Source organism: Dreissena polymorpha, unplaced genomic scaffold (assembly GCF_020536995.1).
Source record: "Dreissena polymorpha isolate Duluth1 unplaced genomic scaffold, UMN_Dpol_1.0 chrUn035, whole genome shotgun sequence".
Classification (NCBI taxonomy): domain Eukaryota; kingdom Metazoa; phylum Mollusca; class Bivalvia; order Myida; family Dreissenidae; genus Dreissena; species Dreissena polymorpha.
The window spans coordinates 217354-239247 of NW_026273349.1; positions in this window are offsets into that span (position 1 = coordinate 217354).

A 21894-nucleotide genomic window follows, 5' to 3' on the forward strand; every position below is an offset into this window, starting at 1 on the left:
GCGTTCTTAGTAATTCTTGACCTGTAATTAGTGTATTTTTATAGTCTTCATCAGTAATGGTATTTTCAACAACGCTCTTTTTTACCCCCTTACACCTTTTGTTTTCCTTCCCTTCATACATTTTATACGAATACAGTTTAGCTCGGAGTCCTACAAATTCCTTTATTAGTTTTCCAGCGGCTTCATCCTTGAACATGCCTGGTACCTTCTTGTTAACACCAGTTTTAATTCCTGAGGGGTGATCTTTTGGATATTCGCTAGTATCAAACAACCTCTCAACATCGTTTGAAATGTCAGCATAAAAATCATCTGTTTTAATTTCATAGACTAGACTGTCTGTATCAGTAAACACTAGTCTAGCTTTATTTGCATATTTAGCTTTGATGTAGTTGTAGTGGAAGTCATACATTATGGTCTTGCTGATATCTAGTATAGCCATTCCAAGATAAACAGGTTTGTTGTAGCGTACCTTAGTCTTCCTCATATGCACTAGTATCAAGTTTTCATCTAATATAACACATTTATCATAGTTAACTTTTGAAGCTAGTTTTTCTGCTTCTTCTTTATTATTTACCAAGCGGATATCAACACGCTTTTCAATGTTCTCAAATTGTTTTTCCAAACACGCTGTTATTCATCAACCTGAAAAAGTCTTTTTCGAACTCATTAGCAGCCTCAGTTTGCAGTTTAGTATTCAAATCGATGTATGCTTTTAACCATGATTCTTCAACAAACACAATTCCTCTATGAATTTTGGTTGCTACGAGACCCATTCGCTCATATTGCTTCAAGTTTTCATAATGAAGCACGTACTTAGTTTTGTTGTTTAAGTTAGGTATAAGCTTTTTAACTTTCGAGCCAGCATGTATGATATTTTCAGAAGCTAGTGGGTAATCACTGTGAAGGTCGTGTAGTCCATCAGGATATTCCAAATCAACTTCTAAAATGCATCCCGTCCCGTCTTTAGCCGAAATGTTTTTCCAATCAGCAAGTTCATCTTCACTCATCCAATTGAAATTTCCGGTTGGAAGTGCTCTACTCATAGCACATCCATACAGATTGTTTGCATCTAAATAAATTATACTTGTTGCTTCTTTACTTTTATCATAATCATTCCCCATATACTTTTTGTAAGCACAGCCGTAACGATTAGAAATTGTACTAACACCACCTCTTATACCTTGTTGTATCATTAGCAGCATGTCATAATCGGTTATAAGTCCAAGTACAACCTTTGTCAACTTATAGCACGCGTCCAGAGATAGACCAGGAGCTGTAAAATACCACAAGGGATCTAGTTTATAGTATTTCACACTAGCATCTCTAAAGTTTTCAAAAACGTCTGCCAGTATCAAAACATCAGTTTTGATGTAGACCTCAAGGTAATCACAAACACTCTCCATGCTTTATTCGCGAATTCATATTCTGCATCGCTTATACCCTTACCAGTCAGACTGGAATAAAAGGCATCCCTTGGTGGTAGTGACGTTTCAGAGAGTTTTTCAACACCACTCACATACTCGTACGGAAAGATTCCCTTTTGTTTCAAAAGCTCAAACTTACGTCCACTGTGATACTTTGACAATTCGTTGAAGTTTTCAGATTTAAGATTTTTCGATAAGTAATCTAAGCTATAATTCATGAACCTATAGCTATCAATAAACCTTATTTTACGTTCAACATCAGTTTCCTTTTCTTTTCTGTTAATAAAGTTATTAACTACGATTACTGAACGAAATGACCTTTTCCTCATTATTGGGAATGCATGACATTTGTCCACCACCGCTACTTAACTTTTTAATAAATAGATGACAGTCATAACTTGAAAGATTATGGAATATCACTGGTAAAAATTTAGGAATTCGATACTCTTAATTACACTTTTTATGTGCGGCACCTCTATACTTCCCAGTCAAGTGGCAATGATCTCGAACCTTTATGTAGTTTTTGTTATCACCTTTGTTCCTAAACTCTCCTTCAGCACCTTTACATATATGACATGTGGTTGCAGCATCGTATTCAGTTTTATCATTTTCAGTGAAAATCATATTCTTAGAAATTTTAAATTGGTTATAAATATCCTTAACAGTCTTATTGATTGATTCAACGAATTTTAGACCTACATCATCAGTGTCACTCGTAGCAGAATACACTGTAGGTTCGCGGCTATACTCAACCCCCTCATCACATACTACGTGATAACAAAACGCGCTAGGTACATGCTTCTGAAGCTTATTGGTAAACGACTCTGTTGACTTTGGCTCGCAAGTACTAATAGGAACAATAAATGATTCAAAATCGGCATATATCGCAAACGGAACCCTCATTGACTTGAAGTAGTGTTTAAAATATGAAAACAACCTCCCATCTTCAGGCATTCTACTTTCAAGGCTCCATGTAAAGAACAATACTCCTCGTGTTTTATTAAGCTTTTTACCTCTCTATACCCGGTTAGGCATCTTTTGCAATAATACATTGAATGATGTCCGGTTTCAGTTCGTTTTGCTAACAATTTATTAAACTTTTAATGTAACAATAATGCTTCGTTTCATCATTAGAAATCAACAATAAGTCAATAACCGTTTTGTAGTCACCTTTACTTATAAGTAGTGGATACACACTATTATCATCAGACATCATAAACTTACCAGATGCCTTAGCGCAAGCGTCACCGAAGATGTTAATGCCTATTTTGTTGTTTCTTTCAAATTTTTGTATGACGTTTTCGTTAACTGCAACAGGGAATTCAATACCATCCCAATTAAGTTTCTTTGATTGCTCTATTAATTCAGCCGTTATTCGTCCAGGATGTTTCGGAACTGGATGTATAGCTCTTGTTACACACCATCTGAAACATTAAGCATCATCATTCTTCATGTTAATGATTGCCTTTTTAGCAGCCAGCTTCTTAGGTAATGGAATGTATGAACTACCCCTTAATGGTATATAAGTAACGGTGTTAATTTCTAGTCTAATTACTGACCTAAATCTCCAATTGCTCCCCATCATTTGAAAATTTGCAAACGCTTCCAAAATCCTATCTGCCATTTGGGTAAATAATTCATTAACATCAGTTCCCTCCAATACTATTTCAGTTTTTGAAAGAAACGGTATTTCTTTTTTAATTACTTCTCCACTTTTTATATCTACTCGCTCCATTTCACACACGAGCACTATATTCATTTTTATTTCACGATGTTTGCTCATGAACTTTACAACCTCAGCCCTGACATGATTTAAAAATGATGGAACATCAGTTCCTTCAACTCCATCAATAACGTATTGCCTAGCAAAACGTCTAACTGCTGTTTTTGTTTCTCTAATTACTATAGCACTTTCACTAATTTCAGTATTTCTTTCACTACTTTGCGGCTTCTTATAGTAATACTTATTATAAATAGATGTGATTTCCGATTTTAACGCGTCGGCCTTTTTGTTTAGAGCGTTAACCTTTTCGTTTATCGCATTCTTTAAATGCTTTGGTGTATGCTCAACAATTCAATCATAACTATTCTTTACAGCTGTCTTTACAGGTCTAACAGCCCAATTAAATAACCTATTTATCATAGTAGGTTTTTTCAACTCTTCCACAGTTTTGGTATTCATTTTATGTATAGGAAAAAAAATACTTAAGTCAATTCAATTTTTTTTATAAGCATATGTTTTTCTTATAAAAACGTTACCTCATACCCTCATTCCATTTACCACTTGTCCGTTGTCTTTCTTTTTTTATATTACAACCAAGCGCTTGTATTGCTTGGTATTTTGAATTATAGGTTGTTTCCTCTCCAGTTTCAGCATTCGTTAATTTAACATACTCTTGGCGAAAACTGTCTAGGTCTACCTCGCGGTCTTTTTTCATCGGCTCGAATAACAATATCCTTTCGATTCCAATCTAATCCGTTCTCCTTTGCAATCAACATTAACTCCATTATACTCTGATTAGTCGTTGCAGTAATGTTGTTATTCTTTAACATGTTAATTAGCACTTTCTTCGTGTATCTCATTTTTTATATAAAAAATAAATTACTTAAGTCGATTTCATTTTTTTAAGCTGCTTCAGCCACATTGCATTCATAAGGGATGTTAACATTATACTGATTAAATTCTTGCAATTTTTCTAGGTCGATTCGATCGTCCAATGCCCAATCCTGCCTATCCAAATAAAAGTCTTTTTTTCTTTTCTAGCCAATCCAAATATTCATCTTTTTTCTTGTCTAGCCAAACAAAATATTCATCTTTTCCTTTTCTATATGTATGTTCGTTCTTTTTCTTTTCTAGCCATTCCAAATAGTCATTTTTTTTCTTTTCTAGCCAATCCAAATATTCATCTTTCTCTGTCATGGGTCTGCCCCCGGCTATCCATTCCAAATATTCATTTTGTTTCTTTTCTAGTATTATTTTTCCTTCCATGTCCCATTTCCTACATTTCCAATCATCATCAAACCATATGGAGGACCACATATACCTTGCTGTGTTCCACACCGTTGACGCTGCACTACGCAAACTTATAACAATTCGATTCAGTATTTTATAATGGTAAATAAATTACTTAAGTCAATTCAATTTTTTTTTTCATCACTATATACATTTTAGATCCGTCAGAGGTAAATGTTATCATTTGGTCGGAAATAACAACTGCGTAGGCTTCTGTTCCCGCTGGCACATTCTGGTGGAATGTTGCTTGGATTTGCATCTCTACCGATGCATATTTTAACCGCTCACTTTGTTTGCTGACATCAAACACCATAACAGGAAACAGGTCTTTAAAATCCGCAGGTGTAATGTTACTCTGTGTTATAAGCTGATCCATTCCATAAAACTTTTCGCTAAATCTAGCCGCTTCATTGTAAGCTCGTGAGAACTTTTGGTTTGGAAAAGATAAGTTGTAATCAGCCTCAGGGTATCGCTGATTGTTAACAGTCACATATATGTTATTAAGATTGCAATGATCGAATATCGATGTATTTCTTGTTTGATTATTTCTGCGATCAGCTTGGAATCCTACCAAAAATGTATCGCGGTTTTTCGGTTGGTGTTCTAACACTAAGTCTCCAGTTGAACGATGTAGACTGTGGAACTGTAATACTTTCGCAATGTCTAGACCTGAAGGTGACGGGTACTGTTATATGTGCCTGAATGGATTTGTACAGCTGAATTTTTTCCATATCTGCAGGTATGATATGAGACATAAACCAAACATTTTTATCAAGGCTTACTTTACCCGCATCTGCGTCATTGTGTCTTAAGATGGCATCGTTGTCAGTTTTTATAACAAGTGCTAGCGTATGTTTAAATCTATACACAATCTTGTCATAGTCATCGCAAAAGCCGAAAATGTGTTTCAGCGGAACAACGAACGAGAATGTTCCTTTGGGGTTAGGCTTCTGAATAAGGTATGCCTGCCTGATAGCGAAGCCTGCGTTATCTGCAATTACAGCTGTTGCCGCCGTATCTTTAGTCCAAAGCTGATTGAGTCCTTGCGCTTTTGAAAACCCATCCGGATACTTTAGCATTCCATGATGGTCGTAGCCTGTCCAGGATGATTCAACGATTCTAATTGTTGATCGGATAGCATTGGAAAACAAATGCATAAGCCCATTGTTTTGTATGCATCCCCATGAGCTTTAGTTTGTCTACCTTTAAGGAGTAGGTACGATTCCGCAGGATGAACAAATACATCATACAACCCGATATAGATAGTTATGGTACCCGGTGAATTTAAATTCGTACCATTCACAGGCTCATACGCCTTAAACTCATATTTTTCAATGGATTCGTCAATAGGTGCAGCTTCCGTAAAATTTAATATTTCGCTCGACATTGTTGCTATTTTAATTAGAAAAGAAAAAAAAGTTCTTAAGCCAGACGAAGACCGGATCCTGTGTTCAAACTTTTTACAAGATCTTGAATTGATATTGCGTTTGCCCTTGCAGTACCTCTCTTCACCCCAACGCCGGAACCCGCAATCAAATTGTTAATGTGTGTTGCTTTATAAGAACCCTTATTTACGAGAGACGCTAACGCGTCCCTCGATTCTTGCGTTATTTCGCGATTTTTTGGTGCATTATATCCATCAATCAAATCTTTAGCTTTGGCTATAGCTACATCTTTTCCAACATCAATAGCTTTTAAACCAACTTCTTTTACAACCGATTTTCCGGCTTCAATAACCGTTTTACCTATTTCTGTTTTCGATGCGCTACTCACTTGTGATGCCGCTGTTTTTGCGACATTTGCAGCAGTTTTCGAAGCCGTTGATCCTACCATTCGCTTAAAGAAATTTGAGACGGTATCAAACATTCCAGAACCGCCGATAACGTGTTTTTTTTATATACCTTCGTTTAACAATCATTTTTTTAAATACGTTACATTAATTTTTTATAATATTCTTTGTCTATTACCGCTTGTCTCAACAGTTCATCTGCTATGTTTATGATTTCATTTTTACTCCAGTATTACCTGCATTAAAACTATTAACTCGTAATGTAAGCATTTCAACGAGTCTGTTTGGATCAGAAGGCATTAACGCTATTCCTTCTCCTTTCTTCTTGAATAATGAAGTTGTTTTTCGTGCCTTTTTAGGTTTAAAATATGCGTCATAGATTGGTTTAATAATTTTTCGGTACTTTTCTCCAGAACTTGATTTAACCTTTCCCGTGTCAGGATTCACAATAGCATTGGTGTTTAGTAAAATTGTTTATTAGGAGTCAATGTCTTGTGTAGTATATTTATCGGAATCAGGATATCTCGATGTTATTAGCTCCCAAAGTCCTAGGGTTCCATTATATTTTGTTTCTCCAACAATAATATCATCTCCAGATAGTTTAACCTCTGAATCTCCAATATAAAAGCGCCACCTTTATCATACAGTCCAAATGTTTTATCGGTTAATGGTTTGCCCGCCATCGATCTCAAGTATTCAGTTGCTATTGAACCTAGTTCTGTTAATGTTTCTTTCGGTCTTTTATCCTCTTCTGCTTGTTTGCTTGGGTATTGAGGGAAAGTAATGGCATTAGGTGTTGACGCTGCTAATGCTGCTGGAAGTGCTTGTATCGCACTTGACGTTGCTTCTTTTAACTCTCTTTGCGAATCGGTGATAGGTTTGTAAAGTTTTGTTAGTTCTCTGTGTTGATTTATGTCTCCTAGCTTTTCAGATAAAGAGTCTTGATGAATTTTATTTTTTAACATAAGATACTCATGCACCATGTGGTCCCTTTTTTCCGGATCTGTTATCTTTAAAAACGACATTTTTAAATAGAAATAATAATGTTTTTATACGTGATTTGAGACGTAATTTTTGACGTGATTTTCAACGTGATTTTTGACGTGATTTTCAACGTGATTTTTGACGTGATTTTAGACGTGATTTTCGACGTGATTTTCGACGTGATTTTTAGACGTGATTTTTTACGTGATTTTAGACGTGATTTTAGTCGTTATACGTTGATTTAGAGGTGATTTTATACGTGATTTTCGACGTGAATTGAAGCGTGTTCGTCTGTTTTTCTCTCGATTTACTAATCATGTTTTGAAACGATAAAATGGCATCTTCACGTGCTTTTGCAATAAGAGACTGTTTTGTTGCATCGTCTATACCTACTCGTATTTTAGATCTTATTTCCTCTTTCGTTTGATTGAATTTATCTAGCTCACTTAGAATCAGTGAGTATTCTTCATCAGAAATTTGATCGTCTGCTAACGCCTTTGATATAAGATCACTTATTGTATTCAACTTTGCATCTGCGAGTGTTTTAATTTTTTCGTGTTTTTCAGTTGTCATGGATAGCTTTTTATTAGTTTGACCTCCAACGATAGACAATAGTCCTAAACCTAAGGCAGCACCTTCCATTGCTATTGCAACTGGCGCTGCAATGATTGTACTCAAAACTCCTATCCCCGTTGCACCTAACACCATTGAAGAAACAACAAGAGCGTTGTCTATTCCTGCTAAAATTCTCACTGCTCTGTGATACTTTTTAGACAAGTTTGCACGCTTGTCTCTTTCTGCGGCAATTTCTTTCTAAATTTCGTTAATCTTTTGAAGTCTGTATGACTGAGCACTTCCTTCGACTCTTATCAGTTCGGGAGCCGACGGAACGACAACTGGTGGTAGAGATGGATATAGTTTAGCGTCACTAGCATACGTATCGTATGCGTTACATTTAGAATCTTTGTACTCCATTTTTATATTAAAAAAATATTTTTTGTAAAAGACTGATGTGTAACAAAACATAAAGAGTCACCTTTATCAATATTTACTGCAACTTCTGAGTTGTTTTGAATTGTAACAATTATGTCCTTTACAGATTCAGCAATAGTTCCATCTTGTAAACTACATTTCTTTTCTTTTGAACTTTGTCTGAGCGATACCGAACAAACACCTTGAAAAAGTTGTACACCTATTCCTAATGCAATAGTTAGTGCTGCTTTCGGTTGAATAGTCAGCGAATGTTGCGCAAAAAAGTTCCGCTTACCATTCAGTGGTTCTACAGGATGTGCAAGATTCTCGTGTGGCTACCATTTAACTGACGCTGGTGGTGATCCTTTAGACTTGTGGATAAACTTGTGAATAGGCATCTTTGCATTTTCATATATGTAAATATTTTTATAGAAGCATCCCTAAAATTGGAATACTGCTAAATGGTGAATTCGGTCCTAGTAGCAATCCTTTTCCCGTTCTCATGTACAATCCTTTTCCAGATTTAAGATACAGCCCCTCTCCTAACGAACTACCTTTCTTCCACGGAGCTAAATACAATCCTTTACCTGCTTGTGTTACTTTACAACCTCTTTCGTTTTTCTTTAAATATATAACACCTGATCCACTAATTTTGTCAACAACTTTACTACCGGCTGCGGCTCCTACGCCGGTTAGTAAGCCGGTTGCAAGTCCTGTTAAAACGCTTGACATCAGAAATCTACCCGCGGTTGCCAACATCGGCAAAACAGCTCCAATAAATCCCCCTTCTACTTTTGCGTTGTGTTCTAATTGTGTTTTTGACATTTTAATCGTCACTCCTTTTCCACTTTGGTACGCTTTTGTTATTTTGTTGATCTGTGCTTGAGTGAGGGCTAACACATCTTATCCGGATATATCCTTATGTGATAAACGGATAGCCACTGCCTCTCCTGCTTGAATAGCTTTTTTAATTTTTTCCCTCTGACCTTTGCTAATATTTACTTTAACATTCTCGTAACGACTCATTTTGTATAGGACTTAATTTATTTTTACTTTTCTCTTATATGAAATCTTAGCGAAAGATCTTCACCTCGCAAATTTACAATTTTCCCGTTTTGATAAGTGAGTTTTGTCTCAATTGACGAAATTGTCGATAAATTAACAGGTAAATAAACCAAATTAACTGGTGTTTCAATAATTTTATACCCGGGTCCGACTGATGGAAAAAAAAAAACTATAGATAACGTTGTCAGTCGAATTGTTAACATAGGATGAGTTAATATATCACAAGTTACTCTCAAGCTACTAATACTTAATATATTTACAATATTTTCTGACTCGTGATATCCTGATGCGTTTACTTCTGCATTAAACCCCAATACCGTTCTGATAGAGTTTACAGGTGTCAGGTCTATTTTATAATTCGGTGCTATTTTTAGTACTGTTTTAAGTGTGCTGTCGTTTAACTCTAGCGTTACTGCGTACTCGTCCGAGACAGAGTTGTAATGCTCATTTTCCTTCATTATTCGTTGGACGTAATCTTTAATATCATCAAATTCGTATGAACCTTCGGGAATATTTATATCAACCCAATTTTTCCCGTTGTCAGGACTATAGCGAAAATTATTGTTTAAAGAGTCTAATTTTGGAAATGAATAGTAGATCTCCAAATTAACTAATGCCATTTCGTAATTTTTGTATACATCTAGTTGAATTGTTGGACATAAAGAAGTACAAATTCGAGAGCTATTACCTTTCGATATAATGTGAAAAGAATTTTTCGGACCTGTATTAATCCTAACTTGTTTTATTTCTTCTAAAAAAAATTCAAGAACACTTTCCATTTATATTAAGAGAAAAGTTTTTTTCAATTTAGATATAAGAAGTCGGTTGTTAAAGAACATGTTTTATGCTAAAACTAGATACGCAAATAGAATAAAAGCTTTGTTTGAGCTCTTATTTAACAACTTAAAAACGATGTGTTTTACCATTGATAAGGATGGCATACATTTGAAGTCGCTTACAACTATTAACCTAATGATTGAAGTTGACTTACATGCTAGCAATTTTGACGAGTATCGGTTTGAGTTTGACGAGCCTCTTCACGTTGGAATAAAAAGTTACATTAGCAAGTCGTTTAAAATAATGAAAAACAAAAGCATAGTTACCTTATCCATAAACAAACCGGGAGAGCTTATAATAGGAGTTCAATCCACGAGCGAAGGGGCGTTTTCTTATGATATGTCGGTAATAACGGAAATTGTTCAAAACGTGTCCTCCCCTCCGTTGTATACCTATTTGGATGATTCCGCAACCGCTATATCAACTTCCCTGTTTAGTGATATGTGCAAGCTTATTAAGTCTAACGCGTTCTGTCACGAATTTACCGTAACTAAAGAACACGGCAAAGCAAAGTTTTCTTACAGTACACCTGATTTAGTTACCGAGAGGTTCACGTTTGGACAGGAAGACGTTTTAAACAGCATGCTTGTTCACAACTGCTATAAGTCGGATCAGCTCTTTAGAATAACAAAGATCGTCTCATTTTCTCAAGATTCGTCGAAAATAGTTAACGTTTATATTGAAAAGAATAAGCCTTTATTGAGAACGTCAAAAGCGAGCTTGGAATAATTAAAACGTACTTTTTGTAAGTGAAAACACTATTTTTAATTAGTGAGGCATGTAAAAGTAGTCAAATCCTGATCTATACTTACCATTATTCTTTTTACTAGTAAGATCTATAACAGCAAATCCATGAGGACGGTCCAAGGCTACTTTACAAAAATGTCTAAATTCTTCTTTTGATATATCTGTTGAAACGTGATCGTTGTAGATGTGATTAATATTTTTCATGTCCTGTGGGAACAAACACATAAAGTTTGCATTTTCACGTATTGTTTGTCTTGGAAGTTTAAAGTAGTTTTATGCGAGATAAAAGCAGTCTACATTGCTGTGGCGTCCTCTTATGTAATAAGTTTCACATTTGTTTTGTTTTTCCAACTGAAGGTCGTCAAAAATCATTAAATTCTTTTTAGAGCTACTCAAGTCTGTAGGATCAGGTACATCATCAGACGTTTCAAAAAACTTACATTCAATATCAGCTGGCTTATCTAAACTTTAAGCAATTAATTCAAGTAAAAGAGCTGGTCAAACGTCATTCTCTATTATATAGTCTTGTTCGGCAAATAATTTCAGAATCTCTTCTTTAGGCAGCTTTTCTTCAAACGCTTTCTTAATAATTCTGTACTCCGGCTGAAATAGCGACTTTCCAAAAACTTGCAAGTTGTTGTAGTCTAACCATCCTGGTCGTAGTTAAAGGTTTAACAATAGTATAGTTTTTCCGCATCCGCTTTTACCAATAATAAGACCTCGTATTGATCTCGGTTAAAGTCTACTTTTTGAAATATCATCATTCCACGAAAGATCTGTAACTTCCATTTTAAATATAAATTATATTTTCATTTAAAAATGTATTGCGTAAAGTACAAAAGCAAAACTGAGACAGTTGATGTGCAAAATGTTGTAAGTAAAAACAATAAACCAATGCTTCGCGGAAAGTGTGTCGTTTGCGGTTGTGTTAAAACACAGTTTGTACAAATGCATACTAAAACTGGAGGAGACTTGGTGTCGTCGTTAAATTCGGTAACTAGTAAAGTAAAGCTTCCGTGGGCTAAATTTCCTGGTGAAATGCATATTCCTGGAAAGAACTTTGCAGGACCTGGAACTAATTTAAACGAACGCTTAACTTCAACAGGTGCTAATAAAGACTGGAGTAAACCAGTTGATCGAGTTGATAATGCTGCCTACCATCATGATTTAGCTTACCAACACTTTCCAGATACAGCAAGTAGAAACGCAGCTGATAAAATTATGCTTGAAAAAATGGATGCTATTAAAGACCCAACGATCCGTGAAAGAATTGAGCGTAGTATAATAAAGCCAATAATATCTACCAAGGCAAAGTTTGGGTTAGGTTATAAGGGGAAAAAAAGTCGTGGCTAAAGAACTTAAATTGACTGATCAGCTCGCAGACGAACTGCATAGACCCGTTGTAAAACGTTTAAGAAAAAGAATATTCGTTGCCCATGGCATTGATAAAATATGGGCTGCTGATTTAGTAGACATGCAAGCTTTTGCTAAGTTTAATAATGGTTTAAAATACTTGCTAACAGTTATAGATGTATTTTCAAAATACGGAGTTGAGGTTGCAGAAGCATTTTACAAAATATTTAAGGAAAGGCAACCCCAAAAGCTGTGGGTCAATAAAGGAAAAGAGTTCTACAATAAAAATGTAATTGCGTTTGGAGTCGAGTTGTATTCCACAGAAAACGAAAAAAAAAGTTCCGTGGTAGAGCGGTGGAACAGAACAATGAAGGAAAAGATGTTCAAATATTTGTCAGCCAATTCTACCAGAAAATATATCGATGTCTTAGATGAAATGGTCAATGATTATAACAACACGAAGCATTCATCCATCAAACTGACACCTGTTGATGCTAGTGATAAAAAGAACGAAAGCGTAGTTTGGTTCAATTTGTACTCCAAACACCCTAAAAAGTATGGTAAGCCACTATTTAAAGTCGGCGATAAGGTGAGAATCACTAAGAAAAAGGGAATATTTGAAAAAGGATATACGCCTAGATGGACTGAGGAAGTGTTAACAGTGTCAAAAGTTCAATATACGGATCCACCAACGTATAAAATCACTGATTATAATGGTGAGGAAATACAGGGTACGTTTTATGAACAAGAACTACAAAAGACAAGTCAAGAAGTATATAGAATTGAAAAAGTTATTCGAAAACGCGGAAACAAGTCGTTAGTCAAGTGGCTCGGTTATCCCGAATAGTTTAATGCATGGGTTGACAATAAAAGCCTTATAGACTTGTAATAGACATTTTCATACCCAGTTTGGGTTTGAAAATGAACCTTAATCCTTTTCAAATCTACAAAATCCATAATAGAAAGATTAAAAAGATAACAGTTTTTACCAGGTTTATGAGATTTGCCATATTTACCATTCATAGCTTTTTGTGAAAATTTTATTATTTGTAAAAGTCTTGTATTAAGATGCTCATCTTGTGGTGGTGGATTTTCAATTTGCTGAATACGCCGTTGAATCATCTCTTGTACTGTTGTGTTATCCATTTTATATATAGTAAAAAATACTTAAGTCAATTCAATTTTTTTTTTGGAATATTAAACTTCCTAACCCGTCGTACCGTGCGACCTATCCTGTCAAAAGCCTCGTGATCGTTATGATACAAAATATATATATAGTATATATGAAAACAATGTCTGACGTAAATATGAATATTATTTCATTACACAACAAAATTCTTCCCCGCTTTTCACAGGAAGAACAAGAGACAAAGACCACCTTGCAAACCGTGACCGATTTACTTTCCTCTCCGTTATTTACGGAGGAGACAGTGCGTTATTTACATGAAACGAAAGAAGAGCTAGAGCGCTGCGTGCTCATTAAAAACGCGTTCATCGTTAAAACCACGGAACTGGTGCAGGAGTATATGACGATTCTGAACAACCCGCTAAATGCTAACATTGAAGAGAAGAAAAACACGCTGTGTCAACAGTACGTGGCCATTTTGTCCGAGTTGGTGGAGGATAAGAAATGGAACATTAAGATACAAAGACCTCTCTCGATGCAAAGTACGGTGTGCGATGTCTGTCAAAATAACGACCCGAAACAATTTGAAATGGACGAGAGCAGTAAAAAGTTTTGTATAATATGCTCAACGCAACACGGCGTTCTTGAAACAAGCCAGGCGGTGCAGAAAGACTACGATCGAGTTAAAATTGTTACGAAGGTCGCATACGCGTAAAGTACACTTTCACGAGTGCATAAAGCAGTACCAGGGTAAGCAAAACTGCAAGATTCCACAGGAGGTGTTTGATAAGCTACATCAAAAGTTTCAGACGTTTCGTCTGCTTAACGACTCCGATACACACATTAAGTACTCGAGAATAACCAAGAATACCATTATAATGTTTTTAAAACAGCTTTACTTTGCCAACCACTACGAAAATGCAAACTATATTTATTACGTTTTGATTGGAAAACGTATAGACAATATTGAGTGTTTAGAGGATAAAATAATCGAAGATTTTAAGGAGCTTTCGTCCTTATACGACTCCATTTATGGGAAGGATAAACCTATGGAACTTAAACGTAAAAACTTTATAAATGTTCAGTATATCCTATTTCAACTTCTCCGCAAACGAAACCATATGTGTAAATTGGAGGATTTCGTGGTTTTGAAATCCATTAAGAAAAAAAAGTTTTACGACAAGATTTGCTCACATTTATTTAAAATCCTGGGTTTGAGTTTTACACCAACATTTTGATTCTTATGGGTGTCGTCAAAAACAACATGTAATTTTGAAAAGGTTAAATATTAAAAAATAGGATATATAAAACAAACCATGAATACTTATTTACAAAAAGGTCTTTTATAGTTACAGAATAACAAGTACATCAAGGCTATCTTTAATGTGGTTAATACCGTTCCGGTATGCAAAACAGTATTTGTACTAATTGCGAATGAGATGCTACCAGATCTGAACTGAGGGAGAATCTTAACTCTGTATACCTTTCAACAGCAGATGGTTAAAAAATCCAACTACGACCCAGAGTTTTCATAGTTTACGGAGATATTGCTTAAACAGAATGTTACTCCTTGGGTTGAAGCTATTGGAGGGTGGAAGGGTTTAAACACGTTTCTTCAAGGTCGAAAGTCGATAGGCAAATATCTAAGGGAAAGCTTGACCTTTCTGTGGAACTGGAATAAATAATATCTTTTCAAGATTACCACGGCATTCTCACTCGGAATGATCAAACCAAACGACATTGTTTACCAAGACTTGGAAATTAAACTTATAAAAGGAGAATATTTTGCATAGGCCTAAACGGTCGAAAGTCCTCCAGCCGCCCCGTCACGTTATTGTTAAGGTGGTATTCGAAAGTTTTAAAACTTGTTTTTAATTTATCGTTAAGGAAAGACCATACATTTATAAAATTGTGGTTACTTCAGGTTGACATGAAAGGAAAACTGCTTTAGTATATTTCTTTACGGAAGGAAAACGTCGCTGTCCTAGCCGCGCAGTTTCCTTACTACTTCCATCCCTCATTGAAAAGTTTCTTACAAATATATAATACATGGATCCTTGGTTGGTTTCAACAAACACTGCAATTTACGTCCTATACGGGTTGTAAAAGTGCACTTGATGACCTTGTACCTACTTATGAAAAGCCAAAATCAGTTAAAACATGAGAAACCCTTCAAGTATCAAATATAAGTCAATTCAGGAGTAAAATCAGTAATAGTATCAGCTATTTCACAATTTTGTCAATGTTAACTCAATTTCTAAAGCAAAATGTACTCATTAACCTTTTGACCTAATTACAGGGTCGTTAAGCATCCCAGACATCCCCTCCAGAATGTTTTTAAAAGTTATTTGCAATCATTACAACATAAAAGGAAGATATGCCTAATAAATGCCATCAGATGTCAGATTTCAGGAAATTTTAGGCCAACTATATAATTCAAATCACATGGCCGCTACGTATACAGACCACGTCCGTGGACAATTACAATGTCTTGCCTGTAAATTCACCATGATTCCATCCCATACAATTAATGCCAATAGGAGCTTATATGAATCTGAAAAAAGGATAAATGTAAGAAATAAATCGGGTATGATAAACAAATATTTTAAAATATACAACTTATAATGTAAATGTTTAAAATGCACATGTCTCTGTATCTACCTAATGTATTTAATTTAAACCTCACACATGTCATCGCACTCACCATTTGGGGTCACATATAAATGCCAATGATTGTGACCTACAATTTAGCAGAAATAGGATCATATTGTTTTTATTGTACTTCGGAAATTCAGGTAAACTTTGTTCGTCAAACAACTCTGAACTTTTGATGGCATACATAATAAGCATGACGTTTATTTTCGGGCAAGTTAGAGTAAGGTCATGTTTGTCTAAACGTTTGCTCTAAAAAACTTAAGTGGGGTGGCGATAGTCTACTGACGATGTTTGTGAAGGTATGTTAACGGCTGATCTAGCGACGGAGTGCATAAGGCGCCAGTGGAGTCACTGTATCGAAAAATAGAAAATGATTATATTTGTAATTACTTTAGTTTTGATTGATGTATTGCTTTAATCGTGTGCATTAGTAGATTTCATTAAAACCTAAACGTGTATCGCATTTGGGCTAGTTGGGTCAAGTTTTATATACTAAATGTAAAACAACAAGCGTTTCCTATCAATACATTGAAATTGGATGTAGTTATGGTGCTTGAACAAAGTAAGTAACAAAGTAAGCTTAACAGAAGAATTTTCTGTTAGTATGAAATTAATTCAAATGCGTTGATTTGTTCAAAGTTTAAAATCTAGTATTATTGCATGGTCACATTTCTTATATTCGTTAGACATTTTTAGCACTCATTTATTCATATAATATGTATATCCAGCAAAATTATTCAATCGCAAATATGTATAAGTTGACGCTTCATCAGTTGTCTGACACATATGTACACTAGGTAAATTATACTATCAAAGCGGGGTAATAATCGATTACACTGTATTGTATTTATCTGACCATATGCTATTCGCCTCGATACAACAATAGACGATGTTTTCAAATAACTGGTCTGATTTGGTGAAGTATGCAACAACGGGGGATCTGCAAAATGTATCAGTTTTTAAGTCCGACCAACTCAAGGTAATGCATTTGTGTCTGGTCAACACTTGGTTAGATGCAGACACTGCGAGTCATAAGACACACTTGCTGTTTTTCAATTTTAAGTACCATTAATCTACAGCAGTACAAGTGAATATGGATGACTCACATGGGTTAGTTTTCCATGTTTATGTACAAGTTTTGCATGCACGAGTATGTCCGACAAACTTGATAATTGTCAACACTAGCCTTTAAAAGGAATTTAGTTTGGCGAAATGTTAGACCATGTGTTGTCTTTTATACAAATTATGTTTGAGACTAAGGATTTGTGTTTTATAAATATGACCTTGGTTGTGTTTTAAAATAACTCTTTCATTTGAACGCGCTAGCGTTCCCCGAATAGAACGGGTTACATTGTCGCTGTTGAGGTAATTGAACAGCTATTGCGTTTAGGGCGCCAGTTACTATTTTTGTTAAGACTGAGCATAAGCTTATGTTTATGTAACAATGATATGGCAGGCAGCAAGTTGAAACCAGATATCGATGGTTGTTTGTTGGTTAAGTGTTGAAATAAGTAATAAACTTGATTACTCATTTGGTATCGCGTTTATTAGGAATTAATAACAGATCAGTACGCTTAATTTTAGAGATTCAGTTGAATAAGTCCTCTCCTTTCTGTGTCCCTGATCTCCATCTTGTACCCCTCCTTTCCACCCTGGTCCCCCCTCTATCCGCCATGTGCCCTTCCTCTCCGCTCTGTGTCCCTTCTCTCCATATTCTACTCGTCCTCTCCAACATGTACCCCTCCTCTCCGCCCTATGCTCCTTCTTTACGCCCTGTGACCGTAACTCCGCCCAGTGCCGTTACTCCGCATGGTGCCCGTAACACTGCACGGTGCCAGTAACTCCGCCCTCCCTCTAAGCCCTGTGCGGCTTCCGATCAAATCGGGGCTTAATACTAATAAAATAGAATTGCTTCGCCCGCGAACCTATAACCACGTCAAGGCTTACATCTTCTAGCACCGTTAAGGGACGAATGGAAAGTTTCAGAGGTCATTACTGCAAAGCATACCGAACTCGCTGACTTAATGGATAATGGATAATCAAAAATCCGATCTAAAAGTCTTATCCTAGTAGCAAAATGTAACTAAATTAAGTGGGCGAATAACATTTGAGAAAAAAATCCTGAAAATGTTGATATGCATTCGATCATTTGCGAGATAATCAATGTATATCCAAAGTCCGGTTCAGGTTAGAAAGACGACATCGCGGATCTCTAGATCATCGCTCCTTCGTATTTAATTCCCATTAACGGTCGTATCAGTAACGCGAGTATCCGTGTTTTAATCAGTAAGATGCAGATTGTTTTAGATAGCATCGCGGACCTCTTGTCCACTTCTACGTTATATTTAATGAAATCTCAAGTTCATTCATCTGAACTCACTTTGGACGAAAGTGTTCCATCTAATGGTCACTTAGATTAACACGGACATGAACAGTTGTTTACTATTAAACGTGAAAGGGACATAAGCTAGTATTTATTATTTTGCGCTGTTTGATTTATACACTCAAGATATTGGTAACATATTTGAATAAGACTATCATCCAAATGTATTTCGTTATAACCTGTATATCAGATGTTTGTGTAGGCGCATCTGTGTATGAATAGTAAGACGGTTCTATTGTTATAAGTAAACAATTTAGTCAGTTTAGATGCAGCTTTTCGTAATATTTGACGGCATAATCACGTCATTAGTCTATATCATATTTTGTATATGTTTAAGTCTTTTTGTAGGGATTCAAATTACACAAACAGGTTATTTTTACATGTTTATGCTTTGATTAGATCATTGAGGGTGGGGAAAAATCATTTCTGAATAGCGGTATATGTTAATAAGGAGAACACTGCCTTAATCGATCGATTACATTAAGAAATATTGATCTTGCAGGAGACAATTCAAAACAGTTAAACAGGAAATCATGTCGGGTAAATCGATGGAAAGTTGGGTAAAGCTTTGTTATATTGAATGGAAGAATGAGTTAAGTTATGGTGGGTACAATTTGTTTCTGATTAGCCGTATATTTTAATAAGGCGAACAAGTTGTAATCGATCTGTTAAATTAAGTAATATAGAACTTGCAAGATACAATTCAAAACAGTTGAGCAGGGAGTCACGACGGGTTAATGGGCGGATAGTTGAGTATACCTTTGCATTTTACGTTAACGTTTATATGTTCCGGGTAAGCTAATCGTATTGTATATAAAAAAGCACGTTAAAATGACAGCTTATTGAAGAAATCCAACTACATGTAAACACACGTGTCTATGTGTGGGGTACAAATATTTTCTAAATAAGCAATAAAGAATATCCAAAGAACAGCGTGATAAAGAGAAACACGCTTATATTTTCAGGCAAAAGTATATGATTTTAAGCAATTTAATATGATTACAAAATAGCTCAATACAGAAATAAAATGACATTTCAAACACTCACATATATTTGCAGGGAACACAATAAGAGTATTAAGCAATATAACAGTTTTAAAGCTCAACGTAGAATTGCAAAGGCATAAAAATACACAAACTGTTTCTTGTTTTAGGTCACAAGGAATTGATTGTGCAATATAACATGTGTTTAATGACTGTTCATGGGAGTTCTTATCCTATTTCGGTTAATCTTTTTTGTTCGTTAAAAAAACATCAGCTAAGTTGTGTTCTTAACTAAATGGGCTTTATATCCCATAGCTTTGAAATTACAATATACCTATCCGCATATTAGATTTTAAATGGGTCCAACGTGTGCGTGTGCTCCTGTTAACTCTGTAAATAAGCTAACAGTCACTGAAAAGAAAAATATGCTAAATAGAAGCCATACTTAATACCACACCGCCGGGTACACTATCAAACTCATATGTTAAACAAATACAGTGCATATCTCAAGAGTTAAATTCAAGAACAAGTTTTGCTATACGGCCTTATCGTATGTTAAGAATCGTTCTGCCAATCTCAACGCAGAGTTGTCGTGTCATGCTCTCATATACAATCTCTGCCATCAAAAGAAAATCTTACCAGATTGTGTAGGATATTTTAAATTATCCTGTCACATGCCTTTAAATCAGCCCGATAGCCAGGTAACCTAATATCCGAAAAGATATTAGGCTAGATGACCACGTGACCTCGAATATCCGTCAACTGCTCCCCGCGCATGCACATGCCTTTACTATTTGTATTAATAAAATATACTTTTTTTCTATTAATAAAATACCAAATACATGTAAAGAACTAAGCGCTTTGCATGACGTGACGTCACAATGTTTTTTTTCGCGCTTGATGTTTCCCATATTAAATATTTATACAGAAAATACTCGAAAACTATAATATTTTAGAAACATTTCAACGAATATTGTAAATGTGATAGGATAAAAAATTTTATAGGTTGGTGATGTGGATGGAGAATGGTTATCTGGCAAGTCGGAGGAATAAGATCCTCCGACAAGCCAGATAACCATTCTCCATCCACGTCACCAACCTATTATTCTCTATATATTTTATTTTGAAAAGAAGTATCATTATTCGTTTCTATTTTGAAAATAGTGTATAAGTTAAGGTTCATAATAAACAATAAATGACATTAATAAATTATAGTAAAAATAACAAATTGAAAATTATTGTACCACGTGGCTTGTAACGTGGTCGGATATGAAGGCAAGAATTTGATAGAGCAATGCCGGTTCCAGTCCAATCTCTGTACGAAGGTTGTTTTATCGTGAAATCGTCTTGACCGGAACCAGATGATATGTGCATTTTGAGCCATTTGTGTGTGGCTAACTGTAACGAAAATGTATAAATTTAGATATCCAATGCGGTTTGTGATTTTATACAATATAATAGTCACTTTCGTTAACATATCTACAAACGGATACATTTAACCAAAGGTTAAAATTGGATAGGCTTAATAGAGACGCATTTATACGATTGTATCATGGGCGTTACATTTCCCGTCTTTGGAGTATTCAACATCCAAATGTAAATGATCTTGAGTGCACAATTTTGGCGCGTGATATTTTAGAAGCAATATCCTTTAACGAAATCAATGCATCTTAAAGATTTTGAATCAAAACATCCTTGACGTAGTTTATATCCGTTAAATGGGAATTTTTAAAGTGTCTTTACTTATTATAGTTCAAGAAAAAACAGTCTAGCTGGTGATTGCAGGGGCACTCTACAAATGTTTTAAACTTTTCGCACACAACATTTTCTTTAGGAACATAATTTATAAATGAATATCAAATACAGACTCATATATGAGCCTCTCTCTGTAAAAACCGTGTTAATGCATGAACGCAAACTGTCGTCCCAGATCTGTCCGTGCAGTCCACAAGGATATGGATGACATTTCCGTCTAAACTAGATTTTCGTTTAGAAGCGACATCCTTTAAACGAACAATTCTATCAAGCGGAAAGTTGTGTCCCTGTTAAGTCTGTACGGACAACACAGGCTACTCTGGAACGATACTCAACGCAAAGGCATGAAAACTAGTTTAACAAATAAAGCCAATTTTCCGAAAGCAAGACTCATTTTATGAGAAGAGGGTTAAATGTATGTGCGTAAAGTGTCCTCCCAGATTAGCCTTATCAGGGACGACATGTTCTGCTTTTATGATATTTTTCCTTTACAAAAAGTATCTTCTTTGCAAAAATCTAGTTTAGGCGGAAAGAGTCGTCCCTGATTAGCCTGTGCGGACTGCACAAACCAATCTGGGACCATACGTTACGAACATTCATTATATCCTCTTTTCACAGAGCACGGCTCATACAAATGTGTTTTGTTAATGCCATTTTAATGTTGACTTTTAATTCCTGTTACAAACTCTGAAACGCCCCTTTAAAGATCAAGGTTATGTAGAATATATAAATACGCCCGATTATTCTGGCCAGATCAGTACTTCACAGATCGACTAAGTGGCCAGGATGAACAAGTTGATACTTTCAC